Source organism: Panthera uncia, assembly GCF_023721935.1.
Source record: "Panthera uncia isolate 11264 chromosome C1 unlocalized genomic scaffold, Puncia_PCG_1.0 HiC_scaffold_4, whole genome shotgun sequence".
Taxonomy (NCBI): Eukaryota; Metazoa; Chordata; class Mammalia; order Carnivora; family Felidae; genus Panthera; species Panthera uncia.
Window position 1 is genome coordinate 26,795,703 of NW_026057585.1, and position 9,056 is coordinate 26,804,758.

The 9,056-nt window shown below is 40.7% G+C and overlaps 1 pseudogene; it reads left to right on the top strand.

Annotated features, from left to right (window-relative positions):
- On the top strand, positions 1–9,056 carry LOC125913646 (eukaryotic translation initiation factor 2-alpha kinase 1-like; annotated as a pseudogene).

The window sequence follows — 9,056 nt, forward strand, 5'->3', positions numbered from 1 at the left end:
ATGGTACCAACCACCAGCCAGGTGAGTGCGTTACCTTGGACATTTCATTCCAGTTGTGCCCTCCGATGACTGCAGCCTCAGACAACAGTATGTGAAGCGGAACCACTCAGCTAAGCCCAGCAAATTCACAGAACTGTGAGAAATAATGATTGTTGTTTTCAGCTGCTGAGTTTTAAGTGACTTCCTATGCAGTAATGAGGCTCCTGCACGAGTCAGTCGGCAGATGAGTGGAGGCTCCGAGAGAGTTCTCCTAGTTCCTCATTCCTGGGCAATATTGTCTGCCTTTCCTTTTGGTTCTTCCAGTTCTTCCTATAATTGTATTATCTAATTCCCTGTATTAAATCACTCTTTGCTTGAAATCCCTTGATTGCCTTCTGTTTTTCTGGTTAATTTTGTAGTAACCAATGTAGGATAACATTTTGTTATCCTATATTCCTAGGACCAGAGAATGTGCTATGCCTGGAGTGGGTGTTGGCAGGGGAGGTTTTCTGATAATTTCAACCTTTTAGGTACTGAAATACCATATTCCTGAAAGGTTTTCTCTCAGGAGTAAAAGTTCTCTCTTTTTAAACATGGCACATGAAATGTAATAATTTCTTTTCTTTTCCATGACCATCATCATCAGATATTTATTGAATGCTTATATATTGTATGATAGCCCCAGGAGCAAATGGTATAGAGCATCAGGTGAAATGAGGGCTGACCACAGCAGATATTTACAAGTTCAACTAAAAAACTTTACTATATCAGTTGCCAGGGGTATTGAAATAATGATGATATGGTCCCTGTTCTCTGGCAGATCTCACTGTAATGCAAATAATTTGTAAACAAACAAATTATAGTATGGTATTATGGATTTGAAAATAGAAATATGTATCACAGGCGTAGATAGCCAGACAAAGAGTAACTATGCACTGAGGAATTAGGGAGAACTTTACATTGGAGCTAAAATTTAAGCTGTGTCTTGCTGTATGGTTAGAAACTTGCCAGGTGAAGCGAAGAAAAGGTCAATCCAGGGTGGGGAAGAAGCACATGCAAAGGTAATAAAGTGTACAAGAGATGGCATTATACTACCCATGTTTCAGTGCAATTGAGAAAATGTAGAAAAAGTTGAATCATGCTATGAAAGATACTTTATGTAATGCTTAGAGGAGTTTGGACTTAACACTATGATCACGGAGCAGAAGAGTCTCATAGTCATATTTGTGTTTTAGAGACACAACACTGTTAGCAATGTGAAGGAGGGATCATAACAAGGAGGGACTGGCAGCCAAGGCCAGTTAGGAGGCTACAGCAAGATTCAGGTGGGAACAATAGGCTGTGAAGTGAGGCTTATAGTTGCCCAACCTCCAAAACAGCATGACTAGAATACTGTAAAATAATTCCAACATTAAAGGTGGAGGCAGCACTCTCCCCAAGCCTTGTCTTCATATATTAATAGCTGTTGATTTATCTGTACCATTAAAAAACACATCCTTAACTTCAAAATTCTAAATAATGGTCCACAATTACCAGATTTTATTTCCTATTTGCATAATAGTAAGCTTGTTATTGGGATATAAACAAATAGGGGCCTTGTAATTAAATTCTTAAATTTGGCCTTGGTTGGGAGCTTACTCCGAAGAATTCCAAAATTCTGCAACATTTGGATAAGATGAAATTCTAGAAAACTGATTCCAGGTTATATTTTCCTATAGTCTTGGAAGTATTTTGATCAGAAGAAAAGTCTTATATAAAACCAACACAATAAATCAACTTTCTGAAATAGTTTAACAATATTTAATATTCTGCATAACACTGAATCATTTAGACAATAGTGGGCAGAAAGAGGAAGCCCAAAACCAGACATTACCTCTGCTTCCTTAGAGTGAGCTCTGTAATTATCTTGCAATAGCATGCAATTTTGCTATCCTCAGGAAGGCTTATAATTTTTTTAATGACTTCAAATAAAGATATAAAGATTCATCCCAGTATTCCCAGAGTACTTTTGGAGAGAAAGCAGAATGATCTAGTGGAAGAAACATAGTCCTTAGAACTACTTAGATTCTTTTTTTTTAAATCTTCTGAAATGTTTGTTTTTGAGGGGGGGGTGGTGGCGGGAGAGAGAGAGACAGTGCATGAGCAGGGGAGGGACAGAGAGAGAGAAGGAGGCACAGAATCCAAAGCAGGCTCCAGGCTCTGAGCTGTCAGCACAGAGTCAGACATGGGGCTTGAACCCATGAGCCATGAGATCATGATCTGAGCAGAAGTCAGAGGCTTAATGGACTGAGCCACCCAGGCTCCCTGGGGTTCAAATCCTGATGCCTCCACTTGCTAGATATTATCATATTACCTAATTTTTTTTTACATGTTTATTTATTTTGAGAGACAGACCACAGGCGAGGGAGGGGCAGAGAGAAAGGGAGACACAGAATCTGAAGCAGGCTCCAGGCTCTGAGCTATCAGCGCAGAACCCAAAGCAGGTCTTGAACTCACAAGCTGTGAGATCATGACCCGAGCCAAAGTCAGACACTTAACTGACTGAGCCACCCAGGCACCCCATATCTATTACTTTTAATGCTACACCTGTGTTACCAGCCTGCCACCCTTGACTCTCAATACCTACACCTCACAGAAGTGATGAGAAAATGAAATAACTCACGTAAGATCTAGTACAAGTGTCCCCTTCAGTCATGTAATATTTATCATATATTATAAACTGTTGTTGTATATGCATTTATACTATACTTCTTCCCTTGTTTCAATTCTCAATATATAGTTCTGTACACTAAAAAAAAAAAAAAAAAATGCTTCTTAGGGACAGATGTTTGTACACCTATGTCCCTAGCAGCATTATTCACAATAGCCAAAAGGTGGAAGCTACCCATTCATCAGTCAATGAGTAAACAAAATGTGATGTATACATACAATGGAATATTATCCAGCTGTAAAAAGGAATGAAGTTCTGATATATATTATAACATGGATGAACTTTCCAAGCTAAGTGAAGTAAGTCAGATACAAAAGGGCAAATACTTTATGATTCCACTTCTGTGAAGTACCTAGAATTGTTGAATTCAGAAATAGAAAGCAGAACTGTGGTTACCTGTGGCTGCAGGGAGAGAAGAATGGGAAATTACTATTTAATGGATACAGTATTTCAGTGTGGGATAATGAAAATGTTCTGGAGATAGTGGTGATGGTTGCACAACAATATCAATGTACTTAATGTCACTGAACCAAATACTTAAAAATGGTAAATTTTATATTTATATTTAACTACAATAAAAGCAATTTAAAAACATACTTGTTAAAAGATATACATAGTAATGAGATAGTATACCTGATCTAGCTTAAACTGGGTGTGGCTACGATCTCTGGGTGAAGAGCTAGACTAGAGTTCTAGGGGGAAGGTATCAGCAGATGTGAGGTCAAGAGCCCCCTTTAAGATTTTACTTTCCGCACAGAGGGAAGTGCAAGTGCACAAGTGGGGGAGGGGCAAAGAGCGAGGGAGTGAGAACCCCAAGCAGGCTCCGTGCCTGGGATCAAATCAAGAGAAGGACGCTTAACTGACGAAGCCACCCGGGTGCCCGCCTCAAAATATATTTTAATCCTGGGCCTATAATCTCCAAATTACTTTGTTTCTTTTTGTCTTTTTCAATTTAGACCACATGTTGCTTCCAAACAGAGGTTCAATTTCAGTCTTTCCCTGGTACCCTATTTTAAAAATAAAAACTTACATTTCTAAGGCAGTGGTTTTCAACAGAGGGTGATTTTGCACCCCTCCCAGGACATCCGGCAATGTCTGGAGGCATTTTTGGGTTGTCACAATGTGTGTGGGGGGTGTGCTACTGGCACCCAGTACATCTAAGCCAGGGATGCTGCTAAACTCCCCACAATGCACAGGATAGATAGCCTCTCACAACAAAGAATTAACTGACCCAAAATGTCAGTAACATTGAGACTGAGAATCCTAAATTCTGACAAATTGAGGAATTCTAAGGTGCTACTTATTTGATTGGTTTCTGGTAGAGATTGATTGTAAGTTAAAAGTTACCTCTTTTGCTTCCCTACTTTTCTCTTTTCACTTACATCTTTTATAGGAAAAAGCAAATCTAAGTATATATGTTAAAAGTAAGTTTTATTTTGAGGAAATAGGAGAAGGATTAGTGATGATGCTTTAACTACAAGGTGGATAGGTGAAAAGGAGGTTATTTATGTACCCATTCTCTTCACCCTGGCCAATCCTACCCATGATATTCTATGCTGTGGGGCAAGGTAAAAAATAGAGGGGTTTGGGCACACCTGGATGGCTCAGTCAGTTGAGTGTCAAACTTTTTTTTTTTTCTTAACATTTATTCATTTTTGAGAGAGAGAGCGCGCAAGTGGGGATGGGGCAAAGAGAGAGAAATGCAAAATCTGAATCAGGCTCCAGGCTTTGAGCTGTCAGGACAGAGCCAACGTGGGGTTCAAACCCACGGACTGTGAGATCATGACCTGAGCCGAATTCAGACACTTAACCAACTGGGCCACCCAGGTGCCCCAAGTTTCCAACTCCTGATTTCGGCTCAGGTCATGGTCCCATCCCAGGGTCATGGGATCCGCACTCAACGTGGAACCTGCTTAAGATTTTTTTCCCTCTCCCTCTCTCTCTCTCTCTCTCTCCCTCTGCCCCTCTCCTTAGCTCATGCACATGCACTCTCTCTAATAAAAATTTTAAAAAATTTTATTTTAAAAAGAGGGGGCTGGGGCGCCTGGGTGGCTCAGTCGGTTAGGCGGCCGACTTCGGCTCAGGTCATGATCTTGCAGTCCGTGAGTTCTAGCCCCGCATCGGGCTCTGTGCTGATAGCTCAGAGCCTGGAGCCTGCTTCATATTCTGTGTCTCCCTCTCTCTGACCCTCCCCTGTTCATGCTCTGTCTCTCCCTGTCTCAAAAATAAATAAACGTTAAAAAAAAAAAATTAAAAAAAAAAAAAAAAGAGGGGCCAAGCTATTAGGGACAGGGAAGAAGAAAACAAACAAAATCCAAGTGAAGCCAGTGGAAGGCAGTGCCTATGCTATTTGGATTGGAGAATTCTTCTTGATGGCCATTTGGGTATGAGGAAATATTTGTATTTCCAAAAAAGGTTATTAACAAAAACATTTTAATTCAATTAAAAATGTAAGCTATATGTTTTCCATAATTAAGCATTCTATTTATAAATTTGACATACTATTTATGATTACCTAAAACTTGCATTTTTTTCCTTTGGAGCAGTTCTCTGAGTGCATAATACCACTGTGTCTACAACGACAAATACTTTTGCTTTTTATTTTCCTCTTGTGTGATATTAAATAACAAGTATAACTCATTTGGTATAATTTAGGTATTTTGAGAAATTCATTAACACTGTCAGGCCTCTAGACCTTTAGAGTAATTCATTATAATGGTACATATTAGAATAGTGCCCTCTTATAAGCACTTTGGAAAACTGACAATACATACTAAAACCAGTATGTGCATACCCCATGACCGAGTTACTCCACTCCCAGGTATACATTCAACAGAAGTGAGACATGTATAAGAATGTCTTCCATGGCATTATTCACAGTAGCCAAGAACTAGAAATTCCTCAAATACCCATCAATGGTAGAATGGATAAATTTTGGATATAATAAAAATGGTTAAATTAATAAAATACTATTCAGTAATGAGAATGAATGACTACAAATACATATGCTATGAATAAATCTCATTCTTATTCTTATTTGGAGGTTGAATAATGGCCTCCAAAAATATCCAGGATCTACTCCCTGGAACCTGTGAATGTTATCTTATATGGCAAAAGAGACTTTGATTCAAATAAGGATCTTGAAATGAGATTTTCCTGGATTATCCAGGTAGACCCTAAATGTAGAGGCAGAGGAAGATTTGACTATAGAAGAAAAGATGATGTGATGATGAAAGCAGAGGCTTTAAATACCAAGTAAGGGGCCACAAAGTACACAGGCAGCCACTGGAAGCTGAAAAAAGGCAAGGAAACAGATGCTCCACTCACAACCTTCAGATTTAGGAACGAATCCTGCTAATAGCTTCACTTTGGCCTATTAAACATAGTTGCAGGGGGTTACCTGGGTGGCTCAGTTAAGGTTAACATTTGACTCTTGATTTTGGCTCAGGTCACGATCATTCACTTGTGAGACACACTCCGCACTGGGCATGAAGCCTGATTAAGATTCTCTCACTCCCTCTCCCGCCATCCCTTTCCCACTTGCGCTCTCAAAAACAAACCAAAAACCAAAAACAAGTTTTGGACTTCTGATACCAGGACTGTTAAGAGAATAAATTTGTGTTGTTTTAAATCACTAATTTTGGGATAATTTGTTACAGTGGCAAAGGAAAAACAGTATATTCACAAATATGATGATGATCAAATAAGAGTATACTGGGGTGCTGAGTGATGTGGCAGTGGGTTAGCAGGCAGGCTGGGCTGCAGTGCATGTTGCTGGGGGCCACTCCGGGGACTGGGAGCATGAGGCAGAGGGCAATGGAGCCAGGTCTGTGCCTGTGCACCTACCATGGACTTCCTGGCCCATGGCTCAGACTCCAAGTATGATGGTGAGGGACTTGGAATGCTGCAGTGGCCCTCTCCCAGCCCCTGGCCACCTTAATTCCTGAGGAGGTTGGGGAGCAGCGAGGTTCATCGCAGCCCCTGAGTGAATTGGGCTGGATCTCTGCTTGAACCCAGACCTAGTGGCATAGTGCTGGGGTGGGGAGGGGCAGCAGGAGGGATGTTTGGAATCTGATATTCCAGCAGAACCCCAGGTGTTAAAATGACCCTACAACAGCTGATTTTGCCTTTTCAGTTGCAAACCAAATTACTGCTTGTTTCTTCACTGGAACACTTGAGCCATGTTCATGAATCCACTTCGTTCAAGACAGGTGTTTAAATTGCTTTGTCAGAACTTTATCAAAATGGCACTGCTGTCTTCTTTCACTTGTAGTGATGAGTTTAGCCCACCAAGACTACATCACAACAGAGTGACTGCTTTTTTTTTTTTTTGTAAGATTTTATTTTTAAGTAATCTTTACACCCAACATGGGGCTTGAACTCACAGCCCCAAGATCAAGAGTCATGTGCTTTACCTACTGAGGCAGCCAGGCGCCCATAGCTATTGCTCATTTAATGAGGTCAGCTAAAGAAAGAATTCCTCAGGATCCCTGTGAGGATAGTTCTGATATCCAGATCAGATCAAGAGAAGTAGCTTGGAAGAACAAACCTCACATTACTTAAATGATTTAGAACAGTTTGCCCCCTTAGGAAAAGGTGGATATGGAAGAGTATACAAGTTCAGGAATAAATCAGATGGTCAGAATTTTGCAATCAAAATATGCTGAATAAGGGTGCAACTAAACAGATTACATAAAGGTACTATGGAAAGTGAAGGTGTTGTAGGCCATCATACTGCTTGGATAGTAGATGCTCATGTGGCCCAAATGCAAGATAGAATCTCTATTCAGTTGCCATCTCTGGAAGTGATCTCTAACCAGGAGGACAACAGAGATCAACATGATGTCAAAAATGATTAAAGTAATAGCTCATCCAGGGGCCCCTCGGTGGCTCAGTCGGTTAGGCGTCCAACTGCAGCTCATGTCATAATCTCGCTGTCCGTGAGTTTGAGCCCCACGCTGGTCTCTGCGTGGACAGCTCCAAGCTTGGAGCCTGCCTCGGATTCTGTGTCTCCGTCTCTCTCTGCCCCTCTCCCACTCACACTGTCTCTTTCTCTCTCAAAAATAAACATTAAAAAAAAAAAATCATCCATTATCCTTGCCAAATTCACCCCAGAAAAAGAAAACTCCTTAGGAGAAGCTGGCACTGAAAATCAGACTAATAGACTGATGAACTATATCACCAATTTAGTCACAAAAGATGCCATTGAATTGGAATCATTTTATTCGAAGAGCTGACTTGTCTTCCAGATTGTTGAACATCAGCTGCCACTTATGCATGATTACAACTTAGAAGAGAATTTCACATCCATCGAGGAATCTTCTGAAGAAAACTTAAAACTTGATGGGGCAGGTATCACCTGATGCAGTGTCACCTGATGTTGCACATTCAGATCCACCTGTGTGAGCTCTCTTTGTAGGACTGGATAACTGAGTGAAACAGGCAGGGCCAGAATACATGGGCGAATGTACACACATCCTTATGTTAAGGCCAGTGTTGCAATAAAGATCTTATCAAGAATTGGTGGAAAGTGTATTTTACATTCATAACATAACAAACACCTGAAGTCCAGAAATATTTTTCTTCATGGCCCTGATCAGCAAGTAAAAATAGAAGACTCTGGTCTGGCCTATACAGACATCATTCAGAATATGGACTGGATCAGGGCACCTAGGTGGCTCAGTCAGTTGGGTATCTGACTTCTACTCAGGTCATGATCTCACGGTTTGTGGGTTTGAGCCCCACATCGGGCTCTGTGCTGACAGCTAAGAGCCTGTAGCCTGCTTCGGATTCTGTGTCTCCCTCTCTCTCTGTCCCTCCCCTGCTCTCGTGCACTCTCTCAAAAATGAAATACACATTAAAAAATTAAAAAACAAACAAACAAAAAACCATGGACTGGATCAAGAGACATGGCAACAGAATACCAACATATACTTCCAGAGTGGGTACTTGTCTGTATGTACACTTAACCTGAAGAGTTGGGAGGATTTGAGCGTGACACCAAATTAGATATGTATAGCTTGGGTGTGATCCTACTAGAACTCCTTCAGCCGTTTGGAACATAAATAGAACAAGTACAAGTTTTAATAGGTTTAAGAAGTGGTCAGTTACTTGAGTCCCTCAGTAAAAGGTATCCCACAAAGCCAAGTGGATCTAGCACTTAGAAAGAATGCATCTCAGAGACCATCTGCTCTGTTCAGTTGCTATAAAGCAAAATTTTCCAAACTGTTGGAAATGTTAATCTCACCCTACAGATGAAGATACTAGAACAAGAAAAATTGAAGAACTGAAGAAGCAGCTAAGCCTCCTTTCTCAGGACAAAGGGGTTAAAGATGACATAGAAGATGAGGGTGTGCCTGTCTACTAG